Source organism: Halichoerus grypus, chromosome 8 (assembly GCF_964656455.1).
Source record: "Halichoerus grypus chromosome 8, mHalGry1.hap1.1, whole genome shotgun sequence".
Lineage (NCBI taxonomy): Eukaryota > Metazoa > Chordata > Mammalia > Carnivora > Phocidae > Halichoerus > Halichoerus grypus.
Genome location: NC_135719.1, coordinates 67,801,554 through 67,816,082, shown reverse-complemented (window position 1 = coordinate 67,816,082; position 14,529 = coordinate 67,801,554). Strand labels below are relative to the sequence as shown.

Genomic DNA, 14,529 nt, shown 5'->3' with positions numbered 1-14,529 from the left:
GTAGAAGCACAAAAGACCTACAAAAGGAACAAACTGCACCTTAGGATCATGCTTCCTCCTAGTTTCTGACCACTGAGGCCACTGTTCGGTTCTTCTTGACTTCCTGGACCCCAGACTACTGCTTATTTTGAAAGCAGGGGACTTTTAAGTCAGAAAGTCTCAGTTTAATTCCCAACTCCATTACTTACTAGCTTTTTGACCTTGAGCAAGTCACTTATATACTCCATTCACCATCTTCTTCTTTTTTAAAAATGGGGATCATGATACCCTCAGAGGACTGACACGGAGTGAATGGAATAAAACAATATCTGAGCTTTATTTGGGGGAACTATGAGGTGTCAGGCAAATGTCAGTTTAATTGGCACATAAGAACAAAGTATATCCAGAACTTGAAAGATACACCTGAATGTGAATCTAGAAAGGGTAAACATATAATGACATTAGTTCTCTGTAGAAGTCATCCATCATAAAAAGGCCATTTTGGGTCCTTTACTCCAAGTCTAATAAGGTAATTAGTTATCACAGCAAAAATGATTATTTAAAATAGAGCTATAACCGGGGTGCCTGGGTGGCTCAGTCATTAAGCATCTGCCTTCAGCTCAGGTCATGGTCCCAGGGTCCTGGGATCAAGCCCCACATCGGGCTCCCTGCTCAGTGGGAAGCCTGCTTCTCCCTCTCCCACTCCCCCTGCTTGTGTTCCCTCTCTCACTGTGTCTCTGTCAAATAAATAAATAAAATCTTTTTTAAAAATAAGATAAAATAAAGCTATATCCTAATGTTATTGAAATTTGTATGAAGAATGTATTAAAAGAAGATGGCAGTATAAATGGCTTTTTTAGAAAGAAGGGACATGGTGCAAAGAAAAATGTGGTAGCATTTAACCAGCAGTGTCCAAGAGAAATGGAACCTGACTCAACAGGAATTGTAATTTTGAGAGACAGATGTTCTGTTTCGTTTTGGTTTGGTATTGGTGTCAACATTTTAAGAAGTTTTTATTTAAACTCCAGTCAGCTAAAATACAGTGTTATATTAGTTTCAGGTGTACAATACAGTGATTCAACACTTCCATACATCACCTGGTGCTCATCACAACAAGTGCACTCCTTCATCCCCTTCACCTGTTTCCCCCATCCCCCACACCTCCCCTCTGGTTACCATCAGTTTGCTTTCTACAGTGAAGCATCTGGTTCATGGTTTGCCTCTCATTTTTTTTCCCTTTGCTTGTTTGTTTGTTAAATTCCCCATATGAGTAAAATCATATGGTATTTGTCTTTCTCTGACTTATTTTGCTTAGCATAATACTCTCTAGCTTCATCCATGTTGTTGCAAATGGCAAGATTTCATTTTTTTATGGCCGATTAATAGTCCATTATATATACATATATATGTATGGGCACACACATCTTTATCCATTCATAATTTGGCTACTGTAGATAATGCTGCTATAAACATCAGGTTGCATGTGTCCCTTTGAATTAGTATTTTTGTATTCTTTAGGCAAATACCTAGTAGTGTGATTGCTGGATCATGGGTAGTTCTATTTTTAAGATGTTCTGTATTTTAAAAGGAGCTTAATATGGCAGTCTTCACTGCAGTATTATGAAATCTTTTTTCAGGACTACCTGGTATCCTTTATTCTGATTTTATGTTCACCAAATCATTTTTTGATTACTAATTCAATCAACAAAAGTAAAAACCAGACCTAAATTGATGTGACCCCCACAGGGACACTGTGAGACCTGTTGGTGGGGGGGAAGCCAGCTTTTCTTCTGACTTCTCAATTGGCTCTTCTTACTAATTTCAACATTATTTATTTTTATTGCAAAGGTATTTTGCATATTTTCAAGAGCCATGTAACCCGTTCTTATTTTTCTGACTCTACACTTCTGCTTCTAGTTTATAATGCCAATGTGGAAAAACTGTGTTTACAAAGTTGAAAATCACAGAATTTTATACGTTAAAAAAAATCCTGAGAATTACAGTACTCCTAACTCCATGGCTATTTCATAATAATTTAAAATAATGATTGTAAAGACTATTGTATAGCAAGAGTTACAAAGTCAAATGCCCACAAGATTAGGAAAAACAACAACAACAACAAAGAAAGCAGCAGGCAGACTGGTTTAAGAGTAGGGAATGATGGGACTCCTTACTGGTGAGAAGGATGAAGACTGTGGCGAACTACTAGCTGACAAGGGCAGCCACTACCCAGCCCCAGTCATTTACTGCCACAGAGCAACACAGACCCAATGTTGCCTAATCTTCTGATTTTTCAAAAGAACCTGGAAGTTAGGATCTGTTTATGAAATATCTTGAGTTTCACACATTGGCAATTAACTCAATCTAAAAAAAACCAAAAACAAAACAAAACAAAAAAAACACTAAGTCAGCTAATATTATGAGAGCCAAATAAGATGTGAGTATAGCCTGGATCTGGCTTGGAGTGCACCAGTTTGAACTCTGCTCTCCATCTTTGAAAAATGCTTGTGTTACAATGTTTAAAAACACTAACTATTGGAACATAAGTCAAATTATACAAATGCAATGTACTGGCGCCTGGGTGGCTCAGTCTTTAAGCGTCTGCCTTCGGCTCAGGTCATGATCCCACGGTCCTGGGATCAAGCCCCGCATCGGGCTCCCTGCTCCATGGGCAGCCTGCTTCTCCCTCTCCCACTCCCCCTGCTTGTGATCCCTCTCTCGCTGTGTCTCTCACTGTCAAATAAATAAATAAAATCTTAAAATAAATAAATAAACAAATGCAATGTACTTTCCCCACAGAGATATATCAAAACTCTACATGTGTTGCATGTAATATAAACCAGTATTCAAGTTTGTTCCCAACATCAGCTTTTATCTCCATAAAAAAAGTAGTCTTCTACACTACTCAGACATTTATGTCACATGGAATTTTAATTCTTTTAAATCTGGGATTGACTTACAAAATCGACTTAACATATTCTATACTTTTTAATATACTTGAGCTGAAAATACGTTTCTTCCTCACAAAAAAACTATAAATAATGTTCAGATATTTAATAAGGTTTTGAGTCAATCACACACGGAAGGGTGATATTACACAAAACTACAGATACATATATGTAAAATAATAAAAGCTAAGACTGGATTGAGATGATAGACTTTAGGCACATCTAAACCCCTTCGTATCTTAAATTCGATGAAATGAAAGAAAGTAAAAGAATAATTTCAGAATTTTAGTGAAAGCAAGAAAGAGGGGTGCCTGGGTGGCTCAGTTGGTTAAGCAACTGCCTTCGGCTCAGGTCATGATCCTGGAGTCCCGGGATCAAGTCCCGCATAGGACTCCCTGCTCAGCGGGGAGTCTGCTTCTCCCTCTGATCCTCCCCCTCTCGTGCTCTCTGTCTCCCATTCTCTCTCTCAGATAAATAAATAAAAAATCTTTAAAAAAAAAAAAAAAGTAAGAAAGAGTGCTAAGCAGATCACAAATTTTGAGGATTTCTCAAAGGATAGAAAGCAGATGGAATCAGATCAGAGAAACAAGATCAGAGGAAAGCTAAGTCTTAGACACTTATAAGGAAAAACTTCTGTGAAGGCAGGCACAGTTTCAGGGAGCTTCAAACTTAAGAGTCAGGTGAATAAGGAGCAGATGGAGAGGTTCTGAGGCAACCATCAGGATGCAAAGGTGTACCAAGTACAGCAAGACAGGGTCTTTCCCTCTCTGGATTATGCTAATAAGTAACTGATGGATCAAAGCAGCTACTAGGAGCACTGGAGTCCAGCTAATGTTCATTGATAATTCAGGCCTTATCCCATCACCCATGTCTGAATGCTAGCCTTCTTTAATATGACAGTGGCAAAGGATTTGTGCTAACCAGGGGAAGTGGTAGGGATAAGAGGAAGAAAGATTATTTATTCGGATATATGGAGCAATGTTTCAAAATATATTTTTTTAGTTTAACAACTCACAGAGCATGCACCCTGAGTATGGCCTAGAACAACCAGATAATCTGAATATGCCAGTTAGATATGATGCTGCTAGCATAACAGACTTTCATTAACCAGCTAAGGAGTTAAAAAAATAAAAATAAAAGACCAGTTGCTTGCAACTGACTAGGACTGGGATAGAAGGAGAATGGATCAGCATTATCTCCTTTATGCTTTCTCCTCCCCTACTGCTCTCTTTTTTCCTGTCTGAATCCTTCCTCCCTTAGACCCAGAAAATAGAATTCTTAAATCCTCAAAGCAACATTATGTAACCATGACATGATTTATTAAAGTATGAATGCACCCATCCTGGGAGAAGGAGGGGATCACTAAAATATATTTTATCTTCACCCACTCAACTTACCCCTCCTCAGTCCTGCCCAGCCCTGTAAGGGAAGTTCTCTTCTGCACTGTTTAGTTTCCCAGGACTTACTGTGATTCAGAATCAAGAGAATGAGTGGAGAAAGGCAAGGCTGGAGAGCCAAGATTAAAGAAGGAAGAATTCCTGCTTGCTCTGACAGTTTGTGGACTCACCTTTTCTTTTCTTCTCTTTTCTTTCTTTTCTTTCTTTTTTTTAAGATTTTATTTATTGATTTGAGAGAGAGAGAGCACAAGCAGGGGAGAGGGGCAGAGGGAGAGGGAGAAGCAGACTCCCCACTGAGCAGGGAGCCCCATGTGGGGCTCCATCCCAGGACCCTGAGATCATGACCTGAGCTGAAGTCAGACACTTAACCAACTGAGCCACCCAGGCGCCCCTGCAGACTCACCTTTCTTGCAGAGAGTCTAAGGAATGGGAACAGAATAGAGAAAAATAAGAAAAGAAGCCAGGAATACTAAGTCTGCCCATGTCATAAAGAGTTGGGAAAAATATAAGAGCACAAAGAAAATCAGGTTGGGGTACCAGAAAGAGCTCAGTCTTTTAGTGAGAGAGGAGTTGCTGAGCAGCCCTAACATGAAAGAATTAGAGAAAAGAATAAAGAGGATTGTAAGAAGCATTGCTTTGGGTAACTTAGATTTTATTTAATATTCTTTGAGAGAAGCAAGTCAAGACTGAGATTTCTTTTCAGTTCCTCTGGTTGCTGGACTCTGCTTCTCTGTATGCAATTCTGCAGGGTTAGTCCAGCAGGGCTTTAGTATTCATGAAGGTTAGGGACTTGTGGTGGCCGGGAGAGGGGAAAGGAAAAATGGTATAGGTATAATCGAGGGTTCCAGCAGCTATGTGTACTTCTTCCCTTGTCCAATATACTTACATCCCAAATACTAAAATTAAAAGACAGGGCGCCTGGGTGGCTGGGTTGGTTGAGCGTCCGACTCTTGATTTCGGCTCAGGTCATGATCTCAGGGTTGTGGGATCCAGCCCTGCACTGGGCTCTGCACTAGGCTTGGAGCCTGCTTAAGATTCTCTCTCTCCTTCTCCCACTGCCCTGCCCCCCACATCGTGTGTGTATGCTCTCTCTCTAAAAGAAAAAAAAATTAAATTAAAAGGCATTTCTAAATATAACAGCAGCTTTTAATCACTAATAAATCTTACCTCTTTCTCAAATACACACCCCACTTTAAAGGTTTGCTTTGAAGAATTAGAGGAAGGAATAAAAATTGGTTAATCTGGATTCCATTTTATTTTTTTGGTCACTGTTCTTTACAGAAACAAATACCTCAAAGATAATGAAGCTTGCTAGGGATGGTGGTTGAGGAGGGTTCATATATTCTAGTAATTCTCCACTTGTGATTTAGAATAAAAATATGAGGAAGCAATTAAAGAAGCAATTACGAAAACTCCAGTTCTTAACCTTCTTTAATAGGCCCCAAGTAACTCCATATTAATACATAACTGCCCGGCAGGGCCTATCCTATCCTTCAAGGTAAACCAAATTAGTTTAGGGAGGATAAGGTGTTTTTCTTTCTTCACATATTTACATTGCACGAGACCAAAAACTCTTTAAAAGAATGTTCAGCCTTCACTGGTAAGTAGAAAATATACTTTAAGGCAGACACGGGTGTCCTTCTGGTACTCCTAAAGATCCAGAACATGGTGGTCTCCTCCTCTGACCAGGAAAAGGTTAAATTTGTTTAACAGTCTGTATTATTTTATCATAGGTACCTTATTTACCATTTCTGCGATATTTTGTCTCTATGTTCAGTCACTTACTTGCTCCCCCATACTGACTTTCCCTGAAACTCTTTTCTTCATTTCCTATCTCATCTTTTTCACTGAACTAAATTCTTACCTCAATTTATCAGAGCATTTACTTCTCTCATTCAAATCCAATTCAAACTCAAGCCCCAAGCAGGTAATCTTCAAAAATTAGGAAATCGCAAACTCAAGATTCACCCAGATCCCCCAATGGGATTCACAAGGGTGTTACAGAGAGCTTGGTATAGAGTCTGTCCTCTAAGATTATTTTTAAAATTATTATCATTGATTTATTATCATTTATTAGATTTATATAGCACTTCTCCAAAATGGCTCGCCAATCTTCCCAAAATCCAAGAAAGGAAGTAAATAGTAATTCTCTCCCTAATAGACAACTGGGAATAAATAAGTAGTATGAATGGGCTCAAGGTTCCTCATGAAATCAGCTACGGTGTTAAAAACCGAAGGCCTCAGACTTCAGACCTAGAGGGAACACCTACCATAATCTAACTAGTTCTATTTCAAGCTGCCTCTTCTCTTTTTCTTTTTTCCAATTTTAACAGTATTGAATAATGCTAATTGCTCCAAAATCTAACTTGATTTTAGGCAATTTGATGCAACCTTAAGGTTTCCTCTGGCCTTTCAGAATGGAATATCCCTGGGAGAGATAATACTTTTATTCCTTTTACAGAAGGTAAAAATGAGAGTTCAGTTTCAGCTCCTTTCCTGAGAACAGGTTTTGATAATGGATGAGAGAGAGGGCAATTTATGCATTAGCAGTGATGCCATCTCCTGGGAAGGATGTGAGGAGAAAGGCCCTTGATAGAAAAGCTAGAATCACAGAGACTAACTTTGCCTACTTCATATTGTATTGTTTTTTAAAAGAATAAGGTAGTATGGACTCAGAGGACAAACGCATCCAACCCAGCCATGGGTTCTTCCAGAATGTAAAGCTCCAGGGGCAGAGATTCTCTTTTGTTTTATTCATTACTATCTCTGGCATCTAAAACGTTCCCTAGCATACACTATGTAAAAAATAGTGAATGAGTGAGTGAACTTCTCAGAGGAAGTGACTAAGAAGAGGGAGAATATTTCAAGGGAACATAAAGTATGAACACAAAGCACCAACAGTCCAGAGATGTACAGATAGTTCAGTATGGCTGGAGCAGAGAGCACCTGTCAAGGAGTGTCAGGACATAGTTACGGACAGGTACAGAAGACTCAGATCATAAATGGACCTGTAGACCATGCTAAGGAGTTTAGGCTTTATCCTGACAAAAATGGAACAATTAAAGGAGTCCAACACAAAGACAGCATGAGCATATTGAGTTTTGGAAAGATCTCTCTGGCATCACTGTGCAGGTTAAGTAGGAAAGAGCTGTCTAGAGGCAGAGACTGGGTAAGAGGCCACTGTAGTTCACACAAGAAGAATTTGGCATCGTTCATTTAATATATGATAAGTATATAAGAAATCAATAGCAACTCCATGTTGAGGAATCACCACTTAAATGCTGGAATAACTGAATATTAGTATAAAAAGATCTATTTAGATCCATACTTTGTTTAGCATATCTGTGTATCTTTATGATTGAATATTTTTAAAAATAAAGAAAATAAACCAGAAAATTAATCTTTTGTGGTGATTAAGAAATTATCTCAGAAAAAAAAATAAGAAAATCAGTTTACTAAACTATAATAAAGTTTAAAAATACATTTGTATAAAAATACAAAAAGGAGTAAAACAAACTGGAAGAAAGTAACAAAGGTTTGTTGTGTAAAAATGTGAAAGAAGTATACAATTATGTAAGGGCAACACCTAAGTAGTCAAAGGAGCGAAAACAAATTGAAAAAAGAAATACAAATAAGAGAGGAATCATATGAGAAAATACAGTTAGAAATTTAGGTTTCAAGTATGACTGCTTAAAACATAAATTATAAAATCTGATGTTGCCTGGGCTGAACTTCAACTTAGTAACAGTATGTGCTCATTCAATCTTTCTGAAAAATAATCAGTAATATGTAACAAGAACTATAAAACTGTTCATAGTTTTAAAAAGATTTTATTTATTTATTTGAGAGAAAGAACAAACAGGAGGGAGAAGCAGAGAGAGAGAGGGAGAAGAAGGCTCCCCACTGAGCAGGGAGCCCAATATGGGGCTCGATCCCAGGACCCTGAGATCATGACCTGAGTCGAAGGCAGACATTTAACCAACTGAGCCACCCAGGCACCCCAACTGTTCGTATTTTTTGACTAAATAATTCCAGCTGGCAATATTAGGAATGTAAAGAAATATTCAGTACCTTACAAAGGAAAGAGGGAGGGAAGAAGGAAGAAAAATAATCTATATAGAGATGTTCTGAGTTGTGCTTTTTAGAATAGTGAAAAACTGAAATCATCCAAGGACCCCACAGTGGAAGAATAGTTTAAGAATTATGATATATCAATAAGACAGGATTTGCGAGAGCAATTAAAAACACATCTGGTGACAAAGGAGAGCAATTAATTTGGAAAGATGTAAATGAAATTTTGTTTTTATTGTATTCTTTTTTGCTGTGAAGTCACTTATTCCTGAAAAGGGTACTTTTCCTGCTTGTCAGTGAGCATGTCATGAGTGTCAGAATCGAAAGCTTACTGAAATTAAGAAAGAGTAACTTACTATTACATCCTTGTCTCTGGCTCTTTCATAGAACAAGAAATGGATCTGACAAGACTGATTTTCAGAGTCATTTTGATTATTGCCTTAGTACTTGTGCTCCTATAAGTGATACCAAGCTAGGTGTTATATGATTTGTTCCACTTTCTTCCTAAATGCAGAGGTTAAGCTGATTTTTAAATTCCTTTGCTTTACCTCCGGGCCTTTGAATTGAGGATAAAGCTTCAGCTGTAAACTTCTGAGATCTTGAAAATCTTAGACCCAAGAAGGGAGAACCTTGGTCTAATGAATACTAACTACTTTTGACTTGACATTCAGATGAAATAAAAGCTTACTGAAATTAAGAAAAAAAGAGAAAATAGGAAGGCGATAAAATCTCACTCTTTCTCATCAATCTTTAAAATTCCACCATCATTTTTAGGACCTCTTTTGTGACACTTTCTGTGTGTCAGTGATCACTGACTAAAGCACCTGTCACCAGTCTTAGCACAGCAGTCCCTTTCCTGTCATTTAGAACGGACCCATGGTAAGGCCAACCTTAACAGTGAAGCCTAGCACATCTTGGCCTTCCCTGAGTATATCTAAAAGCAATAGAAAGCTTTGTTAAATGTAAGTGGTCTTATCAGTAAGTTCCATAAATTACCTTTCACTTGAAGAAATTCCCACAGAGTAGCAATCAGATGCTATCAAAAAAACCAATATACGTCAGGTCAGCCACTTCGGTGATTGTGCTGGACAAATGTATCATAAGTACACCAAAGTCTCATTAAAAGTTCACCTCTCTGAACCTTCGCCCAAGTGATAATCAGTACCAGGATCATTTTCTCCTTTTCTCTGATATATATGTTATGATATTAAAATGACACAATCCAGCTTGGTGAGTTTAAAGAAAAAAAATTCAAGAAATACGGCTCCAATGGACAGCTTTGAAATCCAGGCTGTCTTTAAGATAATGGTGTTTCCCTATGATGGGTACTACATTCCACAAATTTTTATGTAACCTTCTTTGTCACAGTAATTACTTCAAATCAGACTTTATGATTTAAAAAAACCCCTAAAATGCATCGATACATAAGTCTTAAAAATAACCTATGTTTGTATGTGATCTGTATTAGGACATGCTGAGACTGAATGTTCTCAAAACTACAGTGTATTTAAATGAGTGTCACACAGTTCCTAATCAAATGTGGGAGTCTAAAAACCACTTAAATTCTTTTCCCTCTACACTAATGTGATCCTTTCATAAACCTTTACAGGAACCTCACATCATCCTATTGACCAGGAACCAACTCCTTAATCTGAGTTTCACATTCCTGTCACTGCACTTCAAGGACCCTCACCTCTCCTTTCTCTCCCATAGACTCTTTCCTCATTAGACTATATCTAGTCCTTGGGGTGCCTGGTTGGCTCAGTCAGCGGAGCACTCAACTCTTGATTTCAGGGTCATGATTTTATTAAAAATAAAATCTTTATTTTAAAGATTCCTTTAAAATAAAATAAAATAAAAAGACCCTTAAAAAAAGAACATATCTAGTCCTCATCCTCTTTAGCAGTGCATTATTCTATCCTTGTCCCTTGGTTGTCTCATATACTATGTCCCTCCCACTCTCAGCTAGCCAATCCTTTAACCTGCCATCACTTAAATCACTTTGGAAATCAGTCTTCCTCACAAAAACTTTCCCAAGTAACTAGAAGCGAAGGAAACATAGACTAATTAAACTAATAAACTTACCTCATATCAATCACTGGGCACCACTGCACTCATGCATTATAAACACTTTAAGTTTCTGTTTGATCCTAATGAGTATTCATTCTGCGATTGTTCACTTTACATCACAAACACCCACAGAGGAGCATTCTGTCTTATACAGAGAACAGAACATGTTTCACACAGTGTCATTTAATAAATGCTTTTTTATTATGGAAATCATAATACCCAAATTCCAATCTGTAGTGTTCAGTGTTCATTCCAGAAACTGAAAAGCTCCGACTAGCCATCAGCAACCCCCATTTCCATGGCTACTGAACAATCTCAACTTCCCTGTTGTTGGCTTTCTTCTCCCTCACCAATACCCATTAATAAAAATAACCCAACCAAATGTCATTCTAAGAGAACTTCCAGTAGTATGAGGGAGACAGCTAGAGGAGTGGCTTTTCCACTATATCTCCATTTTTACTTAGACTTCTGTTTAATTATTTAATTTCTTCAGTAGCTGTGCCAAGGTGAAAGAAAAGGTAAAAGTTCACCCCCAATGTAAAGATGGGATTATGGCAATCATATTTTAATGATTTTTCTGAGGAAAAAAAAAGGTAATTATCAAAAAATACCCAAGGTAGGGGCGCCTGGGTGGCTCAGTCGTTGAGCGTCTGCCTTCAGCTCAGGTCATGATCCCAGGGTCCTGGGATCGAGCCCCGCATCGGGCTCCCCGCTCAGCGGGAAGCCTGCTTCTCCCTCTCCCACTCCCCCTGCCTGTGTTCCCTCTTTCGCTGTGTCTCTCTCTGTCAAATAAATAAATAAATAAAATCTTTAAAAAAAAAAAATACCCAAGGTAACTATTTTTATGTCCACATTATTTAGTGCTAAAAAGTTAAGAAATTAAGTTTCACGAACAAGTACCATTGAAAAGAAATAGGATCATGAAGTTGATTAAGATACAAGCTAGGCATAAATCACTAGGATTACAACATTGGCATTCACCATTGAGCAGGTTAGGGGATTCCTAGCTATGTGCTTACTTAAGCAAACTGCTATCATTATTCAACAATTTAAAAGAAAATAGTTGTACAACAAATTATAGGACTACCTGTAGGACCTCTAGGACCTCTCCTACCACTCCCAGCATCATTCTTTCTTTTTTTTTTTTTTTTTTTTTTACTGAACATGATGGGAATCTAATGGAATTAACTGAAGACTGAATTTTTTTTAAAAAAGACAATTTTTTAGATCTTGACAAGGGTGATGAGAGGGAGACTGAGGATGCAAAAAAAAGGAAAAAGAAAAGGGCAACACAGAGCGAACAATGTGGTAAGTCTCAGCCTCAATGGGAATAGAAGGCATACATATGGAAGGCATTCAGACTTTTGGAGAAGAGAGGTAGCATTAACTACATAGTAGCTAGGAGCTAAATGTTAGCAGAGGTCCAGTGCTCTTACAGAGACAGATATCAACAGTACTGGACATAAAACACTTCTACATTATAAAATCTCAGGGGCCCCTGGCTGTCTCAGTCAGTGGAGCATGCGACTCCTGATCTCAGGGTTGTGAGTTCAAGCCCCACATGGGTGTAGAGATTACTTAAAAATAAATAAAATAAAATAAAATAAAATAACAATCTCAGGCCAGTCCTATTTTGAAAGATAGTAACACAAAAACTGAGACCACAGGCTAACTTTAATCCAAGTAACCCTTAAGGATCAATGTCAATTATATCAGAAAAATGTACAAGATGCTCTTATTTTTCCCCAGTCCAAAATGAACAGAGATCCCTTGCTTATATGTCATTTCAAAAAGTCAATTCTAGAAACTACATATAGTAAAAAGGAATTTTGTCTCTAAAGTCATACTCCAAATTTAGTGCACTTTTATAAGCATTTCATAAACCTGAAACCTGACCATTTTGATTTACTATGAGTCAGATTCCACCACTGCAAGAAGCATTGTCCCAAAAATATAATAAGCAAAAGAATCACAAACATTATCCCCAGGGCTACAGAACTATAGCAACATCTTGGTGCTGTGACTGAGGAATCCAGTGAGGAGTGTCAGCAATTCCTATAATCGTGTCTTTACCCTGCCATCTACCTCAAAGGCATTTTTTTTTTTATTTAAAATAAACAAAAAGTGAAAGTAATCCTTAGAGATTCCCTGCAGTCCCCCAGATGATGATATAACTCAATTTCCGCTTCAATATTCCATTAACTCCAACAAGGAAAGACAGCTTAAAGTCACTTCCAAGGACATCAAGAGATACTGCAGGATAAGCTTTTAGAACGAAGCTCCTCACAATCGTCCACACCACAAAAATAGACCTAACCAGAGCCCAGAACAGAAGGAACAAACTTTTCCTGAGTTTTCACAGCATTGTGCTTCGTCCAGCAGAAAGGTCAAGCTTTGATTTGTAGCATTTCCCCAGGTTAGTGACTAAGACCCTTCCCATGGGTGGACTTCTGGCAAGGAACAAATGAGCCATGGGCAAAGCAAATGTCTCAGCAAACACTTTATAACAACTGTTCCCCAAGGGATTCCAGCTTGGGTTCCACAGCCAATGACACTATTTCCAGGTGGGCTGTCCTACAATCAGAATCGTCCTCTGCTCTCTAAACCATTACACCTCAGCAGGTTGCTACCATTTGTCACCAGTACCACATCTATGCCCCCATGCAAGGTGAGACCCAGGAAAGACTGGCATCCCCCACAATCCCTGGAGGAATCAGGACTTGCCCCTGGACTGAACAGCTCTGCTGCACCTTCATAGCTTTCCTTCCTACACAGGCAATGCAGATTAGATCCCCGGGACCCTGACTACATTCCTTTCCTCCTCTTTTTCAAAGATTAGACCTCAGATTCACTATTCCAAGGTAGTTCCAAGTGAGGCTTATATACTACAAAGGGAAAGCTGTTCTTGGGTGACTCTTGGCCACTAAAGAGAAAAAGGATAGGTCTAGTACAGGCAAAGTGAAACTTGTTCAAAGTTCTAGAAAATGACTCTAGAAGAAATCTTTCCATTATACGTATTATTTGTTAGAAATGTGAAGCCTATATGAGAATTTGTAAGCTTAGCACTTCATAAGATACATGTTTTTTCCCCAGACTTTGAATAGTTACACAAGTTATAGGAGAGCACCAGGTTATGCTCTAAGGATCAAATGCAGATGAACTAAAAGGAAGAGAACACAGCATTCTTTGGGTACATTTCCATGATAACAACTTCAAAGCACAGGATACACAGATTTGCAAATTTACTTACAACTCTGACTCAGGCAAGCAGAAACCAGCTTGACATAAACTAGTTGTGTTAACACTAAAAAGAAATTCTTATTTCTATGCTACAAATTTTACAGTAATATCACTGTCAGAAAATAAATACACACATACATACGGCTTTGCTTCTTTGGCACAGCTGACATCTACTGACCAAAGGATAAATCCAAGCCAGATTTTAGCCTTATAGCTATCCAAATTTTTTGCCAGAGGTCTAACTAAAAACCTATCTAATGTTTTTAACCTCCAATTGCCACTCATAAAGTCTATAAACCTTACTGTGTTGCCAAGACAGTGATATCTACTTTCATTCAAATGAGTATCAAAAAGTAATTATTAACTATCTTGGTGAAGAATCTTTAAAATCACTTAATTTAAAAAGTATGCTTTTAGAGAAATTAACAATGAAAAAAATAAAGGAAGAAGAGAATTGCTAAACAGGACTTAATTCTGACAAAAAAGAAAGAATAGATTAGTGACGTAAAAAAGACAAAAATCTTCAAAGAAGCCACCTATGTGAAATTCAAGTATCTAATTACCAAAAAAGGTAACTCTGATTGTATTAGATATACAATTTAAAATTTAAGAAAATAGATTACCAAAAGTTCAGAGGTGGGGCGCCTGGTGGCTCAGTCGGTTAAGCGTCCAGCTCTTGATTTCAGCTCAGGTCATGATCTCAGGGTTGTGAGACCAAGCCCCCATGTCAGGCTCCATGCTCAGCTGGGAGTCTGCTTGAGGTTCTCTCTCTCCCTCTGCCCCTACCCCTGCTCACTCTTATGCTATAAATACATACATACATA

The 14,529-nt window shown here is 38.1% G+C and overlaps 1 protein-coding gene across 5 annotated transcripts in view; it reads right to left on the bottom strand.

Annotated features, from left to right (window-relative positions):
• FRMD5 (FERM domain containing 5) overlaps positions 1-14,529 on the bottom strand; it is a 307,695-nt gene that overhangs the window by 231,849 nt on the left and 61,317 nt on the right. The window lies entirely within an intron of this gene.